General features: G+C 40.3%; 1 protein-coding gene across 1 annotated transcript in view; it reads left to right on the top strand.

The window, feature by feature from the left end:
- The window catches only part of ATXN1 (ataxin 1), a 472,419-nt gene that overhangs the window by 104,551 nt on the left and 341,182 nt on the right, over nucleotides 1-26,686 (top strand). The window contains exons 3-4 of the mRNA XM_044426652.1: nucleotides 5,497-5,716; nucleotides 9,623-9,702. The gene's annotated coding sequence lies outside the window, so the exon portion shown is untranslated. The remainder of the gene's footprint in view (nucleotides 1-5,496; nucleotides 5,717-9,622; nucleotides 9,703-26,686) is intronic.

Raw genomic sequence — 26,686 nt, 5'->3', positions numbered from 1 at the left:
GAATATGATTTAGGTCATACCTGAGTGGCCTAGTGCTTTTCCCTACTTTCTTCAATTTAAACCTAAATTTTGCAACAAGAAGCTCATGATCTGAGCCACAGCCAGCTCCTGGTCTAATTTTTACCGACTGTATAGAACTTCTCCATCTTTGGCTGCAGAGCACATAGACAATCTGATTTCTGTGCTGACCGTCTGGTGATGTCCATGTGTAGAGTCGTCTTTTGGGTTGTTGGAAAAGAGTGTTTGCTATGACCATTGTATTCTCTTAACAAAATTCTACCAGCCTGTGCCCTGCTTCATTTTGTACTCCAAGGCCAAACCTGCCTGTTATTCCGGTTATCTTTTGGCTTCCTACTTTAGCATTCCAATCCGCCATGATGATAAGGACATCATTTTTTGGTGTTAATTCTAGAAGGTGTTGTAGGCCTTCACAGAACTGGTCAACTTCAGCCTCTTCAGCACCAGTGGTTGGGGCATAGACTTGGAGTACTGTGATGTTGAATGGTTTTCCTTGGGTTCAAACTGAGATCATTCTGTCATTTTGGAGATTGTATCCCAGTACTGCTTTTCCTACTTTTTTATTGACTATGAAGGCTACTTCATTTCTTCTGAGGGATTCTTGCCCGCAGTAGTATACCTGATGGTCATCTGAATTAAATTTCCCCATTCATGTCCATTTTAGTTCACTGATTCCTAAGATATCGATGTTCAATCTTGTCATCTCTTGTTTGTCCACATCCAGCTTGCCTTGAATCATGGATTTTACATTCCAGGTTCCTATGGAGTATAGATCCTTACAGCATCGGACTCGCCTTTCACCACCAGATACATCTGCAACTGAGTGTCCTTTCGTCTTTGATCCAGTCGCTTCATTCTTTCTGGCGCTACTAGTACTAGCGCTCCACTCTTCCCCAGTAGCATATTGGACACCTTCCGACCTGAGGGGCTCATCTTCCGGCGTCATATCTTTTTGCCTTTTGGTACTGTCCATGGGGTTTTCATGGCAAAGATCCTGGAGTGGGTTGCCATTTCCTTCTCCAGTGGATCACATTTTGTCAGAGCTCTCTGCTATGACCTGTCCGTCTTAGGTTGCCCTGCACGGCATAGCTCATAGCTTCATTGAGCTACGCAAGCCCCTTTGCCACGACAAGGCAGTGATCCATGAAGAAGATAGTTGAAATTACAATGGAAAATTAAAATGGCAGTAGAGCCAGAAGCTCAGTGCTATTCAAAGCACTGATTCTTCTCACCAGGTAAACCCACCAGAGCCTAGCAGTGGAGAAGGGGGCATGGCAGAGGGCACATTGCCCAGGGCCAGCTCAGTCCTGGAGCCAGTCTTTAGAGGGTACATATAGAATCACAGAATTAAAAAATGGTAGAGTTGGAAGGGGCCAGAAGGCCATAGGATTAAACCCTCTGTTAGTGCAGGACACAGAATTAAACCATCCCTCTCGGATCGCTGGCCAGTTGCATCTTTTTTTTTTAATACATTTTATTGTTTTCACTACAATCTAACTTTAAAAACAATAATTATATAAGACATTGGATATACTGGGTTAACATCTTCCTCATTTTAACAGTCCATAATCATATTCAAATCTATGCATAGTCCAGTTTCTCTAACTGATAACAGAATGAATTCCAAGTTTGGTAGAGATATACGACCTCCTTCCTTCAGAGACGAGATCGATCTGTCTCTTTCCATGTAGTTCAAAATCCTTTTTGAGCTCAACTCTTCGGTGCATGGCTCTTCACTCCTTCCGTAGTGAGCATATAAAATCCTTGCCATAGTAATTACATATAAGATCAAATATATGGTCTGTTTATCAATATCATTAAGAATAATATCTAATAAAAAAAGAGAAAAGCCTTCGTATTTAAATTTGTGTTTACATTTCCAATGTCTAATTGACAAGTTTAAAAACATTTCTACTAAACTTAGCAATAAGAACTACCTATGTCATTTACTTCTATCTAACTATAAAACATTTGTATACGTTTTTTTATGTAAAATTACTAAGGTTACCTTGATATTTCTTTCTCACAACTTTTACTGTTTCTATAACTCAATGTTATGTCCAACATTTTGTGCCTGTATTATCATGATTTCCTTAATTCATTCATCTTTCATTTTATACCCAAAAAGAAGTTATACAATCCTGTAATCATTCTTTCATCCAGTTTTAAAATCATTTAATCAAATGTTACTAATCCCTTTATAGGATCATATATTCTATAGATTTCACATATCTCAATCCTATTTGAACTTGAATGCCACCAGGAAATGTCATTACCCTTATCACCTATAAACATGCCATCCCATTTATAAATCATATCCTTCAAGACATATAATTCCCTTAAAATTATCCATTCTCCCACAGAAATTTATGACTTCTAACATAGCTTAGGTTAACTCTATAAACCATGTCAGATTGTTTATCAGTCTCTTCCTTTTCCAAAACAGGAACATATGTTAGCATAGTGTTTATTAAACCACTTAGGTTTTCATTTTCTCTTCTAGTGTGTTCTGAGATCTCTCCAATATGGCAACTGAATCCCATAATAACTTATTTGTTTGTGTTAATTGTTGCTTCTCTTGAACCATCTTTTCAATTTTCTCTTGAAAAACTTCAGCCTTCTTTTTCACTTCTTGTATCTTTTGTTAATTTTGTTTTATTTTAACACCAGAACTTGCAAGTTGATTCATTATCTTCAAGACATAGCTATCCAATTTGTCCAATTCACCCTTTTGTTCCAAAGCAAATTCTTGTATAGCATTTTGCATAGACTCTTGAGATGCTTGGAAAGATGTTAAAGATGCTTGTATTGCCCAGAGTGTTGTTTGTAAGCTTTGAGAAGCAGACGTAGATGCCAAAGATGATAGGTAAATTTTATCCATGATGAAAGTAAAAGGTTTAATTAAAACAATTTTTAAATAACTTGTTGTGGTACTAGATAGCCACTAAATAGCAACAAAAAATCACAGAGAGAGGAAAATAAGGGTTTTTTTTTTTTTTGGCAAACAATGTATCTGTTAAAAAATAAAATGACCACAGGGTAGCAGCCAACATGTTATTTGTTTAACCATACAGAGGAGGAATCCACCATGTCTCCAAAATGGAAATAAAAAGAGAGAGAGAGAGAGAGAGAGAGAGAGAGAGAGAGAGAGAGAGAGAGCGCTTCTCGCAATTAATATAAAATAAGTTCAAATTTAATTCCTCGCCCTTGGGGAGATTAAACATAGAAAAAATCTCTTCTCTTCCAAGTCCCAAATTTCCCCAGTTTCACTTAATCTCCCCTAGATTTTCACCACTTGAACTCCACAGGGAGAGGTTCCCTCCCTCAGCCAAAGGGCCTTTCTTTTGTTATTCAGGTTGGTGGTTATCTCACAGGTTTTTTCATGGGCAGTATTTTAAAAGGTTTAATTGCTCACCCAGCAGGTCCGATGTCCACTCTTAAGCTTCTTTTTGTTTTCTTCGCTATTAATCCAACGCCGACAGCTTGTGAGGGGAAATGCACTCCTCTCTGCCCGTTCACTGAGAATTCCCCCGAATTTCTCTGATCGGGTGAGGAACTGCCACCCCCCACCAGGCAGAAGTATGCTCGGGCGACTAATCCCTGCCCCGACAGGGCTTGGATGGCCCCCCTCCCCAGGCCCCCTGTAGAACAGATTTCGACATGGAGCACAGAGCCCCATTTTCCACAGCCGTCTTGCTGCAACGTCAACTGGAAGTCCTATGTCCAGTTGCATCTTGAATGCCTCTCGTAGTGTGGGAGAGCCCTCAAACTCCCTAGGAAATTAGTTCCATTGCTGTACTGCTCTAATGGTCAGGAATTTTCCCCTGATCTCTAGCAGAATCTGGCTTCCTATAACTTGGGCCTGTTTTTCTGTGTCCTGCACTCTGGAATGGTCAAGACAGCCTTTCAAGTACTTGTAGAATGCTATCATATCCCCTCCCTTCAGTCTTCTCTTCTTGTGGCTAAACATGCCCAGTTCTTTCAATTTCTCCTCATAGGGCTTTGTTTACAGAGCCTGATCATCCTTGTTTAAATCAATGTGCTCACCCAACCTTCTCTATTTCCTGTTGTTCTACCCAACAGTTGTTGTGTCTCATGGGGAAAGAGTAATACAGAAAATTTGCCAGTTTGAGTACTATCTGCTACAATGAAGGCTGTGGCCTTAATTTAGGTTATATTCATACTCATAGGTTGCTTGTATCATGAGTTTATGTAAAACAGATGAGATTGTTAACTGTGGCAAATTGCTATATGTTAATCATCTGGGCATCATTAAATATATACAAAGACCTAAATCATGAGGACAGTCATTTTGCCTTGCTTTTGAGTTTGTCATAGCAAAGGAAATTATTCAAAGCAGTTTGTAAGCTGTTTCTGAACTGGACCACTTTCATTTTCATGCATGTTTTCAGTTAATCAGCACTGCACAAGTGGTTAGCGCTTCATCATATCAAACATCACAATGTGAATCTGATAAGCTTTGTTGACCTCTGTGATTTTTGAAGTTCAGTAAAACGACATCATGCCTCAATTGCTCCTTGTTATCAGACTGCATCTCTAGACCTGTGTGATCTTACTCATCATCACTCTTGCCAAGCATAGATGATTACAATTATTCACCAGCACATTCATTTGCTTAATAATTATTTATACTCTTTATATACTTTTTTCACTGGATTATGACTATAGTGTAAACTGTAGTAACTTACACTTGTATAATGACTTATATTGCTTCCTTAGTAATTTAGTCATCTACTAACTTAAATGTTTACTTAATGTTACTCATATATTCATTTTTTAACTTAATGCCTCACCTATTCACTTGCTTCCCATCACAGTTTGCAAATATGCACCATAAGTGGATGAAAACCTTAATGAACCAGAGCAGAGCCTCTTCTGCCTGGGCAATCTTCATCCTCATTCTTCTTTTATAGAATGGTGCCTGACAAAGACTATGTACTGCTCACATTTGAATCTGAATGCAATCCACCTGGCCAGAATCAAATCTCATACCAAAAATGTCTGGCTGTTTTCAGAGCTCAGCACTCTGAAAATAAGGTTCCAATTTTAGTTGAGAGGCTGGATACAGGGAGTGCTACATTTTGTATCTTCTTCTGATCCATTGGTTTAGCTCCAAATTATTGTTTTATTAGTGTTTCTATATTTTGTCTTTTGCACATACCAAGTTTCAGACAACTGCCCCTTGCAAACCAAGATCCTGACTTCTACTGGTCAGTTTTTAGCTGTTTTCTTTAATTGCTGCTATAGGCCTTTATTGTCCAAATCCTAAAAATAGACTTGAGTAGCATACTTCATCTGACATGAGGCTGTGGTAGACACTAGTTTATGTTCACTCAGCCATGCAAATAACAATTTGTCTGTGAATCATGAATGTATACTCTTACTGACTGCAGTGGAACTACTTTGATCCACTTAATCTAATGGGAGTAATTTATTATCATTATATCCCTTTTGCAGGAAGCACACGCAAATGGTTTCTCTGAGTTATCTGTATATCCATGGGTCAAAACTTCTCTTACTCCAACTTGGAAGAGATCAACACTATTGGTAGACTGGTTCTTTTGAAGATTATATCATCATTGAGTTGGCATTCATTTCAGTGGACCATTTTTATTCCATAACCATTCAGAGAGATATGGGATCCCCTGTTTTGTTGGGACATACCATGCAAAGTTTGGTGAGTACAATCATCACGTCATAAATAATAGAAATTATAGAAATCAATTAGATACTCCGAGGTTGGTGGTTCAAAGTAATTCGAGGTACTTGGTAATAACAGAAGAAAACTTCTGCAGAATTTAAAGCCTTATAAGTCACAGTGAAAATCACAAAACTAACCAGGCTTTCCCAGAAAGGACTGGGCATACTTTCTTGGAACCTGGCAGGCTGGGGAAACAAAGTGGTGGACAAAGAATTTGTCGGAACACTACAACAATATGATATCATTTGTCTGCAAGAGACCTCATTGTATGAGCATAGCTGATCACCATTCCTAGAGTTATATATCATTTAATCAGCCAGCACTAAAGAAATGTAAGAAAGGCAGAGGAAGTAGGGGATTAGCATCCTTTATCTTATTAGAATTAGCAGGAGATTCACAGCTAGTAGATGATGGAATGCAAAATAATTGCCTCTTACCTGTGCAAATTAAAACTATGGATGGAAATGTTCTTTTTTGTATAAATATTAATTTTCCTACCACAAAGGGAAGACTAGTGGTTGGTAAGATCTGGAAGGATTTAATATGTCTTCTGGATCAGATAACTCAGAAGTCACAAAATGCGTTCATCTTAATTTGTGGAGACTTAATGCCCATATAGGTGCAGCCTCTAAGGGGCTTTTGTTACCTCTGGCTAAGAAGATGTTTAGAAGACATTTTTCTAGAAGCTCATACTTCTATGAATAGTAAATACAATCAGCAGGAACTAAGATTTTTAGAGATTGTATATCATTGTAATCTATATACACTTCACAGAAGTCCAATGGACAAATCTGTAGGTATTATATTGATATTATTAGTGCATTATTAATATTTCAGAAGGCACAAATATGCTTTGAGCTCAAACACTGTTACAGATGGTAGAGAATCTGCAATTCTGTAATACAGATTAATTCTGATTAATTATACTACTCTGTATTAGGCAAAGATTTCCTTGCCTCGGATATGGTACAGGAATGACCATAAAGGAACATTTACTTGCATCTTTATTCCCCCTTTAAATCCACCGAACACAGTCTGTCTCAGTGGGATTCCTGATCTGCCCTTAATCACAAAATATCATATAGGGGAAAATTCAAAATACTGTCTATAGAAACTCTGGGGGAAAGTGACCATGTCATTCTTTAACTATTCATTGAAAGGAAGCAAAAACTGATTGTGGCCAAACTTGGAATGTAGGACAGCCAATTTTAATAAACTCAGAGCAATGACAAGGAAGTTCCCATGGCTAGTGACCCTAGTGAAAAAAAGTGTTGAGTGGGTATGTTAAAAAGGAAATTATAATGGTGCAATTATGAATAATTCCAACAAGAACAAAGGTGGAAGACTACATAAAAGACCGATGTGGGTTCACAAAAACCTTGGAGATTACTTGAAAACACAAAAAAGAGACATTTATAGGAAGTTCAAGGAAGGCCAAACTACAAAGGAAGAGTACAGGCACGAAGGAGTTGCAGGCAAGGCATCAGGAGGGCTAAACCTGAGAGTGAGCCAAGGTTAGCAAAGGATGCTATAAACAAGAACCCTGTCAGGTACGTATATAGAAATGGTGGTTCAGGTACTCGGTGAGGATCATAACAGATGGCAAAGAAAAGGCTTCTCCCAAAAGAAGGTCTTTGACTTCCTTGGAAAAAGTCAAGTACAAGCTGAAGGGACAGGCTTACAGAAACTGATGGGCAAATGGACACGGAACACTTATTACTTTGAACAAGATCAAATCTCCAGGGCCCAGTGAACTGCATCTGAGAATAATAAAGGTACTGGCAGAAGAACTGAGATATGATAGCACTATTCAAACAATGGAATGGTTGTCACACAGAAAAGAGCCAGAAATGATCTCTTCTTGATCATCCCAGAATACAGGATATGGAATAACTCAACTTGCAGGTAGCCAAAGTCCAGATGAATGTGAGGAAAAACTTGCTATAGAGCAATACAATAATGGAACCGATTACCTAGGAATGGGCTTTCCCACATTGGCTGCATTCAAGATGCAGCTGGACAGCCATCTGAGAGGGATGCTTTAATTTGGATTCCCGCATTGAGCAGAGGGTTAGACTTATTGACCACTTCCAATTCTTCTATGAGTCTATGATCGACACAGCCAAAAGCATAAGGAATCTCCCATAATTGCCTCTTTGAAAAATTCTAGGGCCAAAGTTACCTCAGAATAAAGGAAGGTATATGTAAATGCAAGCTGTTTCACTACTGTACACTAATAGTTTAGCAGTTCCTCACTAAGAAACTGCTCCTGATAATGACTTTGAATGCTTCCAGATGATCTTTATCTTCCACTTGTGGCACTCCTGTCTAACATGTCTATTTCTGTGGTTTCCATGAAAAATCCTGTTAAGGAAGCAATAACAAAATACCCTCCTTTTTAATTTGTTGTGGTAGAAGTTCTTCTAGGACCATCTATTCTGAAGAGCACTGCCCCTCCCACTCCGCTAAGGACGCGGCTAAATGGATCAGTTTTTGTGATCTAGTTGAGTGTTGGTCTGTGATCCCTGCAAAATCTTATTAATGCCCAGTACAAGCAGGGTAGCCAAGAGAGAAATTTGGACTGCTTCCAGAATAACTTCTATCTCCAGGCACTGTATCTCTGTTTCCACTTTATTGCACGGGTCATATAGTATTGGGTAGGATTTGGAAAAAAATGAAGATTTGCATTTGGACTGATGTGGATCTTAGTGGTCACCCTGCATTGGAATAAAAATCACTTGCTTGTTCCAAGAGTTCCTCCAATGACCCCGAACAGAGCAAACAAATGTGCTGCCAATCCAATCTAAATTCTTGTAGCTAGTTCTGAGTCATCAAGGTCAGACTTTTTCCTTGCATCATCTACAAAAGTAAATTCTTTCAGGTAAATCCTAGCAGAAACACTCTGCAGGTCAGAGAAATAGTATCTGCTGCATGGATTTGTTTGAAGCTGTACCCTTGCAGCTGCCAAGGTGGTGGTATGGGTGGGGCCTTTAGTCTGAAAAAGGTATCCTCTTCTACCTTGCAAAATGCTGTCCTAATGCCCTTTTGAACTCTAGGCTATTACCTGAAGTGGTCATATGTCTATATTGATGGTGAAATGCAGGGCTTATTCTAAGCATTTTCTTTAACTGCACAAGAAGCCAGCGTGGCCTCCCATTACTAATGCATGATCACCTCCCAGATTTTTTCTAAAGAGAAAAAATGAAAGAGGAAATGAGAATGATTAGAGAGATTTAGAGAGAGAGAGAAGAAGGAAAGGAAAGAAGAAAAGAAAAAGAATGGGCAATAAGAGAGGGGAAAATGAAGATGCCTGGCAAAGAATAGTGAAATCGTTTTTCCTTCCTTAATTATAGTTGAGGACCAAGACTCTATCCCAACGAATATATATCTGAGGGGCTATACTTCACAAAATGGGTTTTGGCCTGCAAGATAGGTTGAAGCTTCTGTATGGTATATGAGGAATAATAGGTTCTAAAGCTGTCACAACTTGGATTCTTCTCACAAAATGGCAGCTGCAAAGCTGCACAACTGCATATTTGCCTTTAATCTAGAAAGCCTTTAACCTGCAAGTCTTTTGTAAGGGTTTCAGGTATTTGTGCAACAGGAAAAGAGATCTGATATTCAGGTTATATGATAAAACAATTGGGGATGATTTTTTTAAAAAAAATCCACCAGAAATTGTTGTGGAATCTTCTGGAAGCTAGACATTTCACTATAAGGAGACTAGGTACTCTGAGGTAGGAGACAGGAGAGTTTTATCTATTTGGGAACAAAGCGAACAGGTACCATTGCAATGTAATAAGAATCTTCTGTCTTATGGAAAAGTTATTTGGAAATGCACCAACATATTACATTTATATCTATCTGTCTATACACAAAAAGGCATACTGAATTGGAACAACACTTCATGTAGTCCAGCGTGCCAGCAGTGAAACAGCTGCCCACAAGATCCCTCAAACAAGGTAAGTACACCTGCCCAAGCTCCCCAGCAATTGGTGTGCACAAGGCACACAGTCTCTGATACTGGAGGTGACACACATCAAGACTTAGTCAACACTAGTAGCTTTCTCCTCTATGAATTTGTCCAATCCCCTTTTAAAACCATTCCAGTTGGTGGCACCTCCAGTGCTGTGCCACAGGATGATCACCATGTGCTATGTAAGGTGGTCCATGTGCCATGTGAGATAATACATCCTTTGATCTGTCCTCAATCGTCCACCATTTCAGCTTCAGGGTGTGACTCCAGGTTCTAGTATCCACTTTCTCCAAATCATGCATAACTTTGAATACCTTGGTTGGTTGCTTGCTTTTTTTACGCTAAACAGTCCAAGCTGGATTTCAGTACAAAAGAAACATGCCATGTGCTGTAGCTACTGTTGTAGCTGAGGAATGATAGAAATGTAGGAATTGCAAGGGACAAGGATACTACACAAAAAGCTGGGAGTGGGGTTGGCCTCTCCTGTGTTGATCTGTCTGCTGAAAGGGACTAGGCAGCACTCTGCTGCTTAGGCTGCATCTGGAGACACTAGCTGGAGCACAAGTTGCTTTGGTATGGAGAACCCCAAACTTCACAAAACGGCTTTGCCTTTGGAAGGAGTTTCTTGCTGGCTAGGGCAAATGCAAGTCTTTGTTTGTTGATACATATTTAGACAGAAGAAAGAAGCAACTATACAGCCTTCTTTTAACACACATGTCTAGTCAGTTGTTAATCTTTTGTACATTCTTCCTACCTAATTAATTTTGGTAAATCAATTGTATTAGAATTTAAAAACATCAATGCACAACTGCTGGTGCAAAACCAAGCTCTCAACAATGCTGGCATGTACTATCCAACAGTGTGTTACCATTACCACCCACAATGGCTTTGCTAGCCAATACAGTTCATGTACCACCTGCCAACATATCACTCACAGCTAAGGTCTCATCTGCACCTGCTGATGAACTTCTAGCATTTGCTGAAACAAATACAATACTTTGTAATGCTCCAGCACTATTCTCAGATTCCTTTGTCTCTGCCAACAATCAGGAGAAAACTGGGGAGAAATGCTGTTGGAGATGCTGAAAGTACTGTGTTCAAGTCAACCATGCCCAGTGGAATTGCAGTTGTCAAGGGTGTTATAAAAAGAACTTCCAAATTAATCAAGGACCATCGAAAAGGAAACACATTTCAACATTTTCATCAATGTTAGGCATATAACATGTTTCAAGTTTCTTGGCACAGTGAAATTGTTTCAGACAGTACTCAGCCACATCCTTTTGCAAACAATTGTAGGACTATTTACAGGAAGGGACAATTCAGAAGCATCTGTAACAGTTCTAGTTAGTGATGGTCTGACCACCTTATGAGAAGGGAAATGCTGATACAGTAAGTATTGTGTTAAAGGAGCCTAAGGTTCATGGCACAATTTTATCCAGCAGCCCTACTGCCAACTTTGACACTTGTGGAAAGCACACAACTATTGGAAAAACAATATTGAAGACCAATGAAAATTAGCAGATAAAGTCTGCTCTCTTCACCCAAACACTTATGACATTCAAAGAAACTGTGTGATAATTTTCTGCAAGAGTAGTTGTGAGTTAATTAGCATCTGTTTTTTAGCACAAAATTGGTACATTGAACTGAGATATACTTTGAGTACCTGACTCCAAATGCACACAAACAACTTATGCAATGCATTGTAGAAAGTGACAGTTTTGCCAAGAACTTGGCTGAATACACATTGGCATTGTCCCTGAGGTGTGATTGCACTGTGAACCTTAACAAGAAATGACAAAGAATTATGTAATTGTGAAAATCATTACCAAATCTGGGGATGAAAACCAGTGGTTTCAAGATGCTGCTGAGCCCTGGTGTAGCAGTGCGAAAAGAGTGCTGGGTGTAGTTGAAGAGAAATGCAGCAAGACAGCTGGACTTGTAGCAGCCAGGCACAACTTTGCATATGTATATCTCTTCCTCAGTCACAGTTGGAGTATCTGTCAACATGGGCAAGAAATCTGGTTTATGGACTCTGTTCTACTATAAAATACTCAAAAATCTTTCGTCACTTATATAAAATTTTGCATAGTGATGAGCAAATAACTTGATGAAATTGTATACATGTTCCAGCAGCTTGTAGGATGAGTACATGAGGGCTCAGATATAAACTTATAGGAACTGTTGTCTTCCTTCTCACTACTATTTTGGCATTCCCTAGCCTTCTTCAAGAAGAAGCCTGAGGAGAAGGCAGAATGTGGTTTTCTTGCATGCCTTCTTGATGAAGATATGCTCATACTTCTGTCCCTCCTGAATGATATAGGTACTAGAAGCAGTGGTGGAGGGATGGAATCACAATCCTCAAGCTGACATAGAAGCTGACAGTATTGGTAAAGTCAAAGTTATTGGCACTGAAAGAATATTACTTGTTTGCTGGGTGGGTCGAAGCTTTCAGGGATAAAACTGTTACACAGTCAGGTGGAACAATGAAACTGAAAGCATTCAGCTGGTAACAAAGCACAAGAAACACTACCAGTATGTATCTGATGGTAGAGATACTGGCACTGTCAGTAATTGTCTCATGATTAATTCCTGAATCAATGCTTTGAAGTTAATGCTGGTTAGTGTCACATAGAAGTCCATAACCAGAAATGGAGTCTCAGCCGAGTCAAAAAAATGAATCATCTAATGTAATTTTCCACTTTCACTAAATGGAATCTTAGGGCATCAGTGGAAGACTGAATGAGGGCACAGAACAAAAGGCATGGCCAAAGCAAGACAGCAGATCTGGTTTAAAGCAATTTTTTCCTCAGAGACATCCCGGAAATACTGCTTCTTCCAGTCCCAGGTGGTGATGATCTGACCATCTTGAGACAAAGGAGCTAGCAATGTGATAGGCATTGTATAAGAAGTATGGCACATGGCACAATTATGTAGTCTTCTTTTTTGGGTCTGTGCTTCTATGTGCCACTGCTGTATACCTACATACACTGCTGATATTTACACAAGTGATATTTACATATTTTTACTACTCAGGTAGTTCGTCTCTTTATATATTTTTTACAATAAAAATATAAAACTTAGCTTCCCAGCAGTTTTCCCAACTTACAAAATGTGTCCAGTTGTACATTAAAATAAGGTACACATGTCAGGATCTCTAAAGTGAGGCAGCTCCCCCTGTTGGCCTGTTATAGAAGGCAACCTGTTCCAGTATTTGCAGGATTAGAATCAGATATGTAGGTACTTACAGGATTAGGACTAGTCTGATCATGCAGACCAGCTAGGAGCCCTAGGAGACTTTATAAAAGGCTTCTTAGTGATTTGGCCACAGCAGTATGATTGTGGGGAGGGACTTGCTTTGTGGTTCTGATTTGGTGACTGCAACTGAATGTCATAGAATCATAGAAGAGTAGAGTTGGAAGGCGCCAGAGGGTCATCAGGTCCAACGCCCTGCTCAGTGCAGGACTCCAAGTAAAGCCACCCCTCTCAGTTGGCTATCCAGTTGCATCCTGAATGCCTCTAGTGCAGGGGAGCCCACAACCACCCTAGGTTCCATTGTAATACTGCTCTAACAGTCAGGAAAATTTTCCTCATATCTAACCAGAATCCTATCTGGCTTTCTGCAACTTGAGCTGGTTATTCCATATCCTGCACTCTGGGATGACTGGGAAGAGATCCTGTATTTCTTTTTTTGTGACAGTCTTCAAGTACTTGTGGAGTGCTATCCTATTTCCACTCAGTCTTCTCCTCTTGAGGCTAAACATTCACAGTTTTATCAATCTCTCCTCACAGGTCTTTGTTTCCAGTCCCTGGATCATCCTCATCCTCCTTGCCCTCCTCTGAACCCTTTCCAGGTTGTCTGTGGTGCCCCAAACTGGACAGTTCTTTAGATGAGTGAAGGGAAACTAGCACTTTATGTGTTTTGGAAGTGATACTTTGTTAATGCAGCCTAAAATAGCATTTTCCCTTTTTGCAGCCACAAAAGGGCGGTCTTTGCTTGTGCAGTGACACCCACCTGTTCCTGACTTTGCCTTTGATCCTACTATACCTTTTTGACATCTGACCCTTGCCTGTTCCAACCTTTGTCCTGCCACACTCAGTGGGTGTCTGACTCTTTTTTGTTCCTGGCTCTGACTTCCTCTGGGCCTACAAATCATAGAATAGTAGAGTTGGAGGGGGCCAAGAAGGCCATCAGGTCAGACCCCCTGGTATTCCACGTCACCAGTTTACACCATTCCACGCAGATGATTGTCCAGTTTCTTTTTGAATGTCTCTAGTTTGGGACCTCACTAGGCGACTTGTTCTACTGTCGTATTGTGCTGACAGCGAGAACACTTTTTCTGATTTCTAGCCTGAATCTGAGTTGTCACAGCTTGAGTTGATTATTCTGTGTCCTCAGACTTTGAAGTACTTATAGAGGGAGAAGCATATTTGTGGCTGCATCATATTGTTGGCTCATACTTAGCCTGTTTTCCACAGTAACTCCAAGGTCTTTTATCTTTTCAGTTCTGTTGAGCCACCTATTCTCCATCTTGTAGTGATGCATTAGGTTTTTTTTTTCCTTGGTAGAGGACTTAGCATTTGTCCCTATAAAATTCCCATTCTGTTGCATTCAGCCCAGCATTCAAGTTTATCAAGATTGCCCTGGGTTTTCATGCTGTCTTCTAGGGTGTTCGCTATATCACCCAGGTTTTATCATCTACAAATTTGATTATTGCTCTTTGTACTTGCTCATCTAAATACAAATGTTGAAGAGCAGTGGGCCTAGGACTGAACCCTCTGGCACCTTACTAGTTACCTTCTGCCAGTTTAAGAAGGTGAGCATTCTTTGTGTCTGATTTAGCAGCCAATTTTGGATGCACCTAATAGTTTTCCTATCTAGTCCACTTTTTGCTAAGTTGCTCATGGGGCAGTATGTTGAAAGCTTTGCTAACATCAAGGTAGATTATGTCCACAGTGTTCCCTCTGCCCATTTGGGAGATTACCCTGTCAAAAAATTAGATTACATTAGTCTGGTAGGATTTATTTTTTATAAATCCATGTTGGCTTTTATTAACCACTGCATTTTCTTTGAGGTGCTTGCAGATTGAGTTTTTAAATAATTGGCTCCAGAATTTTTCCAGGGGTTGATGTTAGACTACCATGTCTTACCAAGTTCTCCATCTTCTTCCATTATCCCTGAAGGATTTCCAATTAGGATGTGTGCTATTTTTGTTCTGTAGCTGATACACGACTTTGAGATTTTCTACACAAGGCATGACATTTCATTTTTGCTTCTTTTTTATTCAGCACTTTTAGAGCAAGGAACATACAGTATTATTAATGAAAGTGAAAGAGAATGCTTGTTTCATTTGATGCCTTACTATAATCAACCTTGAGGTTACATTAGCAGAAACTCAGGAAAGAAAAATGCCTTTGGTGGAATGCTTGGATCTTAATTCTGTGACTTTCTTCTTTTGTCTGGTCTCCCTCCACCCCCCCCCCCGCAGAAAAAAGAGACTCCATTAAATGTAGACAGGGCAAAAAGCAACCAATGGGGGTTTCCCTCCTGGGGAAAAGCAGTCTCAAGGGCCAATTTTCAAAGGACCATGGCTGAGCATGTGGATCAATACCTCCCCCATGTATTGTGGTACTGATAAAAATCTGCCCCACTCAAAGCTGCTATAACTTTTTTTAACTAACTCAACTACAGATGACATCTTTAGAAGCATGCTGGATCTGGCCTTTAGCATATGATGATCATTCAAGACATTAGAACTGCAACAGCATGTCATGTTCTCTAAAAGAGCGTGATATCATCTGCCCTCAGCTAGGAATCTGCCATGTTGGCACCACAGAAGAGAGGTTTGCTATGGCACAATTTTGTCCTCTTCGCGTGTAAAAATTATGCACTTTCAGATGGTTCACTGCAATTTCAAAATTGTGTTTCTTTTCCAGTAGGGCAATTCTACTGCCCAATCTATTACTCCTGCTCCCACAAGCTTGTCACACAAGATATGGTCCTAGGCCTATTCAAATTACAAAAATTCTGCCAAATGGCATGGTTCATTTCCCACAAAATCAAACATTATTTCTCCCTTTGGCTGTCATCAGCTGAAGAAACTGAAGGACTGCATTGTTCCCGCAGGCTCGAAGTGCACATGTTGCTGTACTGAAATGCAGAATTCTTTCAAATGCTTTTTCCCTGGCTTTTGCAGCACTACTGGCCTCCATAACATGACACAAGCCTTTTGTTCACAAAGCAGAGATACTTCCTTCTCTGCATCTTCAATCCTGTTTGCATTCAAACCATATTCTAGCCTTTCAACATACCTTGACCAGTCATTTTAGACCAGCCCTAGTATTGTACCTGGAATACATCAACACTGAGACAAAACTCTGAAGTTTTACTCTAAACACCAGCATAATTCTTCTCAGGCACTCAAAGATAAGAGGGTGGAAACTTAACTTTTGAACCAAAGCAGGGTCTGCTTGGATAAAACTATGAGCCACAAAAGTGAAAAGTGAAACTAGATAAAAGTAGTCCTTTGCCCGTAAGAAGCTGTTGCAGCATTTCTACTCATTGCAACAGCAGTTACTCGACATGCTTACTAGTTTAGAAAGACTGTGGCCTAGTTCTCACAAACAAGAGGAATATAAAGTGGTAAGCCTCTCTCTGGACAGAACTACTTTAGATGAGAAGCTGGGGCTCATTTGAGTGAATGCTCCTCTATATCAGAAGACAAAACCAACTTCAGGATGACAGAGAGAAGCCTCCCCAACATTTTTTCTGTCTCTGCATAGGGAACTTTATCCATGGGGTATCATGGCATTCAGTACCTGTAGTAGGTTTGTTCAGACACAGATTTATCTCCGTATCTGCTATATGTAAGAAATAGACCTTAGAGCAGCCTTCCCCAGCTTGTTACTTTCCAGATGCTTCCGACTGAAACTCCCAGTAGTCATAATCATTGGTCATCTGGCCTGGACAAGGGGGAGTTTAAGTCCAAAACTACTGGAGGGTACCAGGAATGGGAAGGCCTCTTCAGTGATTAGTCTCTGTTGTCTAAAGAAGGCCAGTTGTCCAGCAGAGACATATCTGGACAAGAGCATCAGGAACTATGCCAAATGATTTCTGTATAACCACAGATTTGAAAGAAATGCAGTTGCTTCTTGATAAGTGTGCGCTGAGCATTTGATAGCTAATGCTGTCATACTAAGCATAAGGCTGTGCATATATATTCTAGCCAAGAGGAGCATCAAAACTAATATATGAAACTAATATATGAAACACGTCACTGTAATAGACCATACATTTTTCTGTACTCTGAACATCAGTGAGCAGTGATATCCTGCTGATGATAAATCACATTTTAGATAAAATCTGATTTTTGTAAAAATGATTACAAAACATAATATATGTAATTATACATATCAAATGCTTCATATTAAATCACATTAAACAAGGTTTACTCAGGAGTGCTAATCTAAAAGCTCATAGTAAATGCTTTTCCTGGAAATCCTGTATGTCAGCATTCATTATGGTTCTGACTCTGAGTAAAGGTTAGATTTCTCTTTATTCTGTATTTTCATTAAGGTTAATATTTAAGCCGTGCTGCTGGTGTATTCAAGAGAACAGTTGGTCCTTGTACAGCCATAAATGGCAGAGTGAGCTGAGTCTGCTAGAGCATGTCTGTCAGCTGTTTGAACAGGGCAAACCCCCGAATTTTGCTGGCCTTGGAGTGTGTGCCCTTCCACAGTTCTCATGGTATTCGTTTCCACCAGCTCTGTGATTGGCCGAGATGCCGTCCTCCCTGCATCCTCTAGTGACTGTTGCTGACAGGGTATCTTTCCTCAGCTGAGGTTATTGCTGCACATGACCTACTTTGAAAGTGGTGTGAACCAAGGTTCACAAAGTACCTTGGAAGTGTGCCGTGGAGCTGGTGTGCAAAGAGAAGTCACCTGGGAAGCAGCTGCCAGGACAAAATGAAACACATGCACAATTATCTATATCCTTCCAGGTGCAATGTGTGCATTCTTTTCCATGGGGTCATCTCTTGACAGTTTATCCTTGTGTTCTCCATGAGTGCAACACATTGATTTCCTGTGCAGGCCTGCAAAATTACAGTCTTGGGCCAATTAAAGAAAGGACAGATGCTACTACTTTTTCCTCTCGGAAATCCAAAGCACCGATGAAAATCAATGCAAGCTTTCAGACAGAACTACCTGCACATGCTATTGCTGTAGTTTATCAGGAACCTATGACATCTTTGCTGAAAACTGTATTGTTACATACTTGGCTCATCAGATGACTAAATGGTGTGTTTTGTTCCATGTAGTAGAGTTGCTATCAGAAGAGATCACTTGGACATCCCAGTTGCTCCAGAATACCAAGTGTTATGAAAAATGCAAAGTGATTGCTTGGAACATTCCTAGCCAAGATTGCTTTTTCCTCTTTTCTTCTTTGTGAATTGGTTTGCATTGAATCCAAGGGCGGATGGAGTTTCCTTGGAGCTGTAAATCAGCTTTAAAAAAGATTTGTACCCAATCCTACTTTGTAAGGCTAACACATTTCATACAGAACAGAGCCACATTGTGTTTGCTATCTGATCAGATAATTAGCATCAGTTACAAGGTAAAGTAGCTGTATTTGTAAAGGGCAGTGCTGCTGTACATCAATAGAATCAAATAGCTGGCTTATCAGCCTGTTTCTCGGAGAGAAGGATTTTCTTTTCTGGTCTTTAGGTCATGAAGCTCTGTAATAAATTAGCAATGCAAATTAACTGTGAAGTATATCCTCACAATATGAAACATTTCATGGCATTTTGAGCTTTTCTGCCAATTTTGCTCAAGAAATCATGTTTTTGTTTTGTTTTTGTTAGTGTCCAACATCCTTCACAGACCTGTCTTTAATAATCTTACAATAATCCTGTATCAGGATTAGAGTCTTCATACTGAGATGGGAGAGGCCTGGGATTTTCTTAAAAATGTATTTATATCCTTACATAGACATACCTGTACACTACTCAAACATTTAGAAGTTTAATATTACATTTATAATATGTAATATTATAGGAAGAGATCTGAAAGTCTTCAAAGCCTGCATGTGTCTGTGTCCCTTGGCTGGACCGCTAAAATTATTATACTAAGATGGTTTTTGACCATTTCTTATGTTCAACATGGCTATATTTAATAGTATTTATAAACTGCCCTGCTTCCAAGGAGCTCAAAGTGGCATACAAGGTGGCATACATCTTATTCTCTCAAAAACTTTGTGAGGTAGATTGTGCTGAGGTAGACTTCAAGGTCATCCAGTAAAGTTCATGGCTGAATAGGGAATTGGACCTGGCTTCTCTAGCCCTTTTCTGGCTATCTTGCCACAGTACTGCACTGGCTCTTAACTGACTTGGTTGAGAGATTGTACCTTGTCTGAGGCCACTTAGGCTGTATTCCTACATACATTTTTCTGGAAGTAAGTCCCATTGAATTCAGTGTGTAGACGTGCATAGGATTGGCTGATGTGAATTAAGGTTTGGACCTGAGACTTACAGATGTACAGTTCACAGTCTTGGCTGCTACATGACACAAGTTCCAACTGCCAAGCAACTGGAAAAAAGGAAGTCATACTGTTTGGTTGTTCATTTGTTTGCTTGTTTAACCTTTAGGCCAGCTTCTAGACACTTTCGTAAAAAACCTTGATAGCCAGTATTTATTTCTTCCTCCCTCATACCCTTAAAGCTGGACCTTTTGAAGTCAAAGTCAACATCGTCACATTGCTTGCTTCAACTGTTTCACTTCATACACAAGTCTGAAGAATCCAGGACATAGAGTTCAGTCCCAGCTCACCAGAGGACACACTGAAATATAAGAGACTTCAGAGTATCTGCAGTTGTTTCCTCTGTAGCTGTCCCCATAGATGCTGATGAGCTAAGAGAGACAAGATGAGTGGTGACAGAGCAGTTTGGTGATTGATGGATGCAGCTGTGGGGGGTTGCTTCTTACGGTTATTTTCATGCGCAGGTTCTCCAGTCTGCACAAGAACCTAAACATAAGCTCAGGCTCCTGTATCTTTCAGTACGTGTCACAGAAGTGGGATTATTTGTTATATCTATTGCATTTATATCGCAGCTTTTCTCCAAGGAGTTCATCCCCCATCATTTTTGTCCTTACAATATGCATATAAGGAGGTGGGAGTTTGGTAAAGTCAGCCAACATACTTGAAGGGTGATTGATGATTTGAACTTGGGCATTCACAGGCCAAATCTAATGCTCAAAAAATAGACCACATTAACTTCTGCTATTAGCTCTTTTCTCACCAGGATCCAACAGGCATTTCCCAAATTTTTCTATGGATCCAGCTCATGGCCCTATCATCATGCATAATGTGGAGAAAGTGGATAGGGAGTTTTCCACCTCTCTTTCATAATATTAAAAACGAGTGTCACCCCATGAAGCTGATTGGTAGAAAATTCAGGGCAGAGAAAAGGAAGAACTTCATAGCATACAGTTAAGTCATAGAATTTGCTTCCACGAGAGGCCATAAATCATGATGGCCATCAGCTTGGTTGGCTTGAAAAGGGGGTACACAGGAGGATTAGATTATCAATGGTTCTGATCCTGATGGCTGCCTATTGCTTCCAATATCAGAGGCAATATTACTCTTTATACCAGTTTCTGGGAAGCAGGAATAGGAACGTGAAATTGAACACATTTCCCTATTAAAACAACAAAAAAGCCACTGTACTCAAGTCCACTGCATTTCATCCATTCTTTACTATCTTCCCTAGTTGCCAGTTTACTTCTGAGCTCAAGCTGAGGTACTTTAAACAGGCTGAGATCAGAATATCACAGGAATGGCCTTCGCCCCATATGATATGATTGGCATATACAACGCTACACTTGGAAAGCCCATCACTGAGTTTCCCTGCTTTCTGAGGTGTGATGGATGGATACTATAAAGGGATCACTCCAGATTTGGAAAGGCTACATGCCTCATCACAGTCTATTTTCATATTAGAGGAAGTATAGACAGAACCTTTTGCTGCTGTATTTTTAATCTGCTGTTTAAATCAGTTTTAGTTTTAAAATGTTTTCCTGGAAGGTTGTTTTGTTTTGAAGTATGCAGCTTTATATCAAGGGTGGACACAAGGCACATTTTGATCTGTTGTAGGTCTTTGGATTATATAGAGTAGATCTCCAAGTATATTTTACTTGTAATTGTTCAACAATAATGGTAGCTCTCCTCACATACTAAATTATATTACTGAAAGAAAGCTAGTGATGAAAACTCGGAGTGGATTTTTGTGTAAAATGCTTGTCAACTTCATTAATTTCTGGTTCTCAAAATAAGTTTGTGGGCTCAGAATTCTGTAAATTTGATCAATAAGCTCTTGTTGGTAAATCTTGAGGTTCTAGGGGGAAAAGTGAGTAGATTCTATGGGGCTGAAGTCTACCCACTTCTGCTAAACACTGCATATTCATTTGTGTTGTTTTTAAACTTTTGCTGTAAACCACATTGAATGGCCCAGTAGAAGGGCAGATACAAATTAATGGATAAAAATGCAAAATAATTAAACCATATTTGCAGCCTAATTAAAAGTTTAAAGAGTTTTTCACAAAGGGACATCTTAGAGAAACCTGCTTTTAATTGGCCCTTGAGGGAAGCATACCCAGTCACTAGCACCCGTTAAAAAATATCAGTTGGTCTGCCTTTACCATTAGCAAGTGACCCACTTAAACAAAAGATTATCACTCAATGGTCTACCTTTTGGAGACCAATGGCAATCACCCTACGAACATCAGTTTAGTAGTGTGGTGTCAGTGCAATTATAGTGCTTAAAGCCAGGCTGTGATGGTTTAAAAATAGGGGAAGCTGAGACAAAAGACCTTTAATAATTCTACTATTGGAGTGTTATCTGTTGCAGACAATATTGACACTACCATGTCAGGGACAGTGTCTTTGGCAGTTGCTAAACAGCTAAATGCCTCACAGAGGTCATTGGTGAAGAAGCAGGGTGGTGGTTGGCGAGGTGGGAGATATGAAACAGGAGCCTAGCTTTTGATGATTGTCAGCCTGGCTCATTAAGTGACTGGCTCAGAACCAAACCAGCTTTGCTATCACTGACCGATCAGCCTCTGACGCCACTTGCTGAGAAACTCTGCTGCAAAGGATACTAGTCAAACAGATGCACTAATATAAATTGCCACTATGTTGACAGTGTGGCCTGGCAGAGTCATTCATAAGTCTCATATGATAATTTACATTTTAACGAAGCCGTTTGCTAAAGTGGTGGTTTGTTTGTTTGTTCATTTATTTTGGTGCGAGAGAATTGAGGGACAATATGCGAGGGGATACCTTTGTTCCCCAGCATGTGTGTACATTTTTAACAGAAGCTGGAAAACAAAAAGTATCCCCTTATTTCAAGCAGGTTTTCGTGTTTTCTGCGCAAGCTTCCAGACTCTTTCATGTGAATTCAACTTACTGTGAACATAAATAAGACATCAATACCTGTTAAAAAAGGTACCTGAAGCCTAAAAGTCAGAGAGTATTTTTTATTTATTTATTTATTTATTTATTTATTAAAGCATTTTTATGCCGCCCCATTCGCCGGAGCCTCAGGGCGGCTTACAACATTAAGTTAAAAAATACAAACATTAAATTACACCATTAAATTAAAATGTTTGTAAAATACAAACATTAAGTTAAAATGCAAAAAATAACAATATAAAATAAGTTGCCCTGGCCAGATAAAATCCAATAATATTAACAATTAAAATGCCGCTTAAATAAAAAGGTCTTCGCCTGGCGCCGAAAAACAAATACCAAGCTGTGATTCTTTAATTTTATCTGTCTGTCTGTCTATCTATTATGCATATAAAAAGAACTCTCTTGGAGATTGGGATGAAATGGAGGCAATCACAGCTTCATGAGGGTAACAGCCAATAGTTCCCTCATCCTAAAATAGCTTCCAAAGTAGCTGCAACTTACTTTTTGTTACTTTATCACAGGTAATCAGATTCTCAGTTAGCAGTAAGAAATGCAGAGTTGAGGAACAATTCTTAACAAACAATAGGGGAGACCCTGTTCTTCCCAAAGCATTGCTCAAAGCACTCACACCCCTTCCTCCTGCAAAGCCATGGGCAGAGAACTGGTTCCTGCTGTTCTACTGGGTTAAAATAGCCCTACATTTGGCCCCTTAAGTATAATCCATTGAATTATGACTCTGGGTGCTATGGATGGGGCCCTAAGAGAGGGAAAGATGGAAGAGAACAGCGGTGTCAAGGGCTGGTCCCCTGAAAGACTAGATATGACACTGAAAGATGAGCCCCTCAGGTCAGAAGGTGTCCAATATGCTACTGGGAAAGAGCAGAGGGCTAGTACTAGTAGCGCCAGAAAGAATGAAGCAACTGGGTCAAAGCCGAAAGGACACTCAGTTGCAGATGTATCTGGTGGTGAAAGGAAAGTCCGATGCTGCAAAGATCTATACTCCATAGGAACCTGGAATGTAAAATCCATGAATCAAGGCAAGCTGGATGTGGTCAAACAGGAGATGACAAGACTGAACATCGACATCTTAGGAATCAGTGAACTAAAATGGACATGAATGGGGAAATTTAATTCAGATGACCATCAGGTATACTACTGCGGGCAAGAATCCCTCAGAAGAAATGGAGTAGCCTTCATAGTCAATAAAAAAGTAGGAAAAGCAGTACTGGGATACAATCTCCAAAATGACAGAATGATCTCAGTTCGAATCCAAGGAAAACCATTCAATATCACAGTAGTGCAAGTCTGTGCCCCAACCACTGGTGCTGAAGAGGCTCAAGTTGACCGGTTCTATGAAGGCCTACAACACCTTCTAGAATTAACACCAAAAAATGATGTCCTTATCATCATGGGGTATTAGAATGCTAAAGTAGGAAGCCAAAAGATAACTGGAATAACAGGCACGTTTGGCCTTGGAGTACAAAATGAAGCAGGGCACAGGCTGGTAGAATTTTGTCAAGAGAATACGATGGTCATAACAAACAATCTTTTCCAACAACCCAAAGACGACTCTACACATGGACATCACCAGACAGTCAAAACAGAAATCAGATTGACTATGTGCTCTGCAGCCAGAGATGGAGAAGCTCTATACAGTCAGTACAAACTAGACCAGGAGCTGACTGTGGCTCAGATCATGAGCGTCTCATTGCAAAATTTAGGCTTAAATTGAAGAAAGTAGGGAAAAGCACTAGGCCACTATGACCTAAATCATATCCCTGATGAATATACAGTAGAGGTGACAAATAGATTTAAGGAATTAGATCTGATAGACAGAGTGCCTGAAGAAGTATGGATGGAGGTTCGCAACATTGTACAACAGGTAGCAACTAAAGCCATCCCAAAGAAAAAGAAATGCAAGAAAGCAAAATGGCTGTCTGAGGAAGCTTTACAAATAGCTGAGGGAAGAAGGGAAGCAAAAGGCAAGGGAGAAAAGGAAAGATACACCCAATTGAATGCAGAATTCCAGAGAATAGCTAGAAGAGATAAGAATGCCTTCTTAAATGAACAGTGCAAAGTAATAGAAGAAAAAAACAGAATAGGGAGGAGCCAGACATCCTGGAACATGAAGTCAAATGGGCCTTAGGAAGTCTGAGCAACAACAAAGCTAATGGAGGTGACAGCATTCCAGCTGAGCTGTTCAAAATCTTAAAAGACGATGCAGTAAAAGTCCTACACTCAATATGCCAGCAAACTTGGAAAACTCAACAGTGGCCACAGGATTGGAAAAGGTCAGTTTACACTCCAATCCCAAAGAGGGGCAATGCCAAAGAATGTTCAAACTACCGCACCATTGCACTCATTTATTTATTTATTTAAAACGTTTTTATGCCTCCTCCATCACAACAAAGCCTCGGGGCAGCACACAACAGAAACAACATACATAAATAAATAACAATATAACAATAAAAAAATTATTTAAAAACCTCTGGTGCATCTCGGCTAAAAATTTAAAATCCTATAAATACAAATAATTTAACAATTAAAATAAGTTTTAAATAAAAAGGTCGTAGCCTGGCGCCGAAAAACAAATAACAGCGCGAGGTGGACCTCTCTGGGGAGTGCATTCCATAGATGGGGCGCCACCACAGAGAAAGCCCTCCTCCGGGTAGTCACCCTCCTAATATAATTCACAGAGGGTTCCTGGAGAAGGGCATCGGTTGCTGATCTCAAGGGGCGGGAGGGTAAATATGGACGCACCAACTGAAGTATCCGGACCATCTTCAAGGGTAGCCCCATGTAGAGTGCGTTACAGATATCTAATTGGGAAATCTTCTAGAGACAGCTCAGGGTCGAGGAGCACTCCTAAGCTGCGAACCCTGTCCCTCAGAGGGAGTGCAACCCCATTTAGGACAAGTCCCAAGTCCCCCATCCCAAGGCCCGAGCCACCCACCAACAGGACCTCCGTCTTGTCTGGATTGAGCTTCAGTTAATTGGCCCTCATCCAGCCCATTACTTCGGCCAGGCACCGGTTCAGCACAGCCACTGCCTCACCTGGATTGGTGGAAAACGAGAGGTAGAGCTTCACATGCTAGCAAAGTGATGCTCCAAATCCTACAAGCTAGGCTCCAGCAGTATGTGGACCAAGAAATACTAGAGGCACAGGCAGGGTTTCGAAGAGGGAGAGGAACTAGAGATCAAATTGCCAACATACGCTGGATCATGGAGAAAGCTAGGGAGTTCCAGAAAAACATCTACTTCTGCTTCATTGACTATGCTAAAGCCTTTGATTGAGAGGATCACAACAAATTGTGGCAAGTTCTTAAAGAGATGGGAGTGCCAGACCATCTTATTTGCCTCTTGAGAAACCTATATGTGGGTCAAGAAGCAACAGTGAGAACTGGACACGGAACCACTGATTGGTTCAAAATTTAGAAAGGAATTCGGCAAGGCTGTATACTGTCGCCCTGCCTATTTAACTTATATGCAGAGCACATCATGAGAATGAATCTCCAGTTGGAATTAAGATTGCTGGGAGAAATATCAACAGCCTCAGATATGCAGATGATACCACTCTCATGGCAGAAAGTGAAGAGGAACTAAAGAGCCTCTTGATATGGGTGAAAGAAGAGAGCACAAGTTGGCTTGAAACTCAACATTAAGAAAACTAAGATCATGGCATCCAGTCCTCTCACTTCCTGGCAAATAGATGGGGAAGAAATGGAGGTAGTGACAGATTTTATTTTCCTGGGCTCCAAGATCACCGCAGATGGGGACTGCAGCCAAGAAATTAAAAGACGCTTGCTCCTGGGGAGGAAAGCTATGGCAAATCTAGACAGCATACTAAAAAGCAGAGACATCACCCTGCCAACAAAAGTGCGTATAGTCAAGGCTATGGTTTTCCCACTTGCAATGTATGGCTGTGAAAGTTGGACCATAAGGAAGGCTGAGTGCCAGAGGATTGAGGCCTTTGAATTGTGGTGCTGGAGGAGACTCCTGCAAGTCCCTTGGACCACAAGGCGATCAAACTGGTCAGTCCTAGAGGAGATCAACCTGACTGCTCTTTAGAAGGCCAGATACTGAAGTTGAAACTCAAATACTTTGGCCACCTAATGAGAATGAAGGTCTCCCTGGAGAAGAGCCTAATGCTGGGAACAATAGATGGCAAATGAAGAAGGGGACAGCAGCGAATGAGGTGGTTAAATGGAGTCACTGAAGCAGTTGGTGTGAGCTTGAGTAGACTCCAGGGGATGGTGGACAGGAAGGCCTGGAGGAATGTTGTCCGTGGGGTTGCGATGGGTTGGACATGATTTCACGACTAACAACAACAGATTTACTTTTGGAATGTCCTCACCATCCTCACCATCCTGAGTTTCTAAACAATAGTTGCATATAAGCAAGCCACATCCATCTATATGTAAGGCTCATGTAGACCGCAGCAGCTCACTTGTCAGGAACGGTTGCTTTTCAGTGGGCAATTTCTTTTCTGAGAGAAACTTCACCAGCT

The sequence above is a fragment of the Varanus komodoensis genome, unplaced genomic scaffold (assembly GCF_004798865.1).
Source record: "Varanus komodoensis strain SLA01 unplaced genomic scaffold, ASM479886v1 scaffold17, whole genome shotgun sequence".
Taxonomy (NCBI): domain Eukaryota; kingdom Metazoa; phylum Chordata; class Lepidosauria; order Squamata; family Varanidae; genus Varanus; species Varanus komodoensis.
Note: the sequence above shows the minus strand (reverse complement) of the source record. Positions and strands in the feature narration are given on the sequence as shown.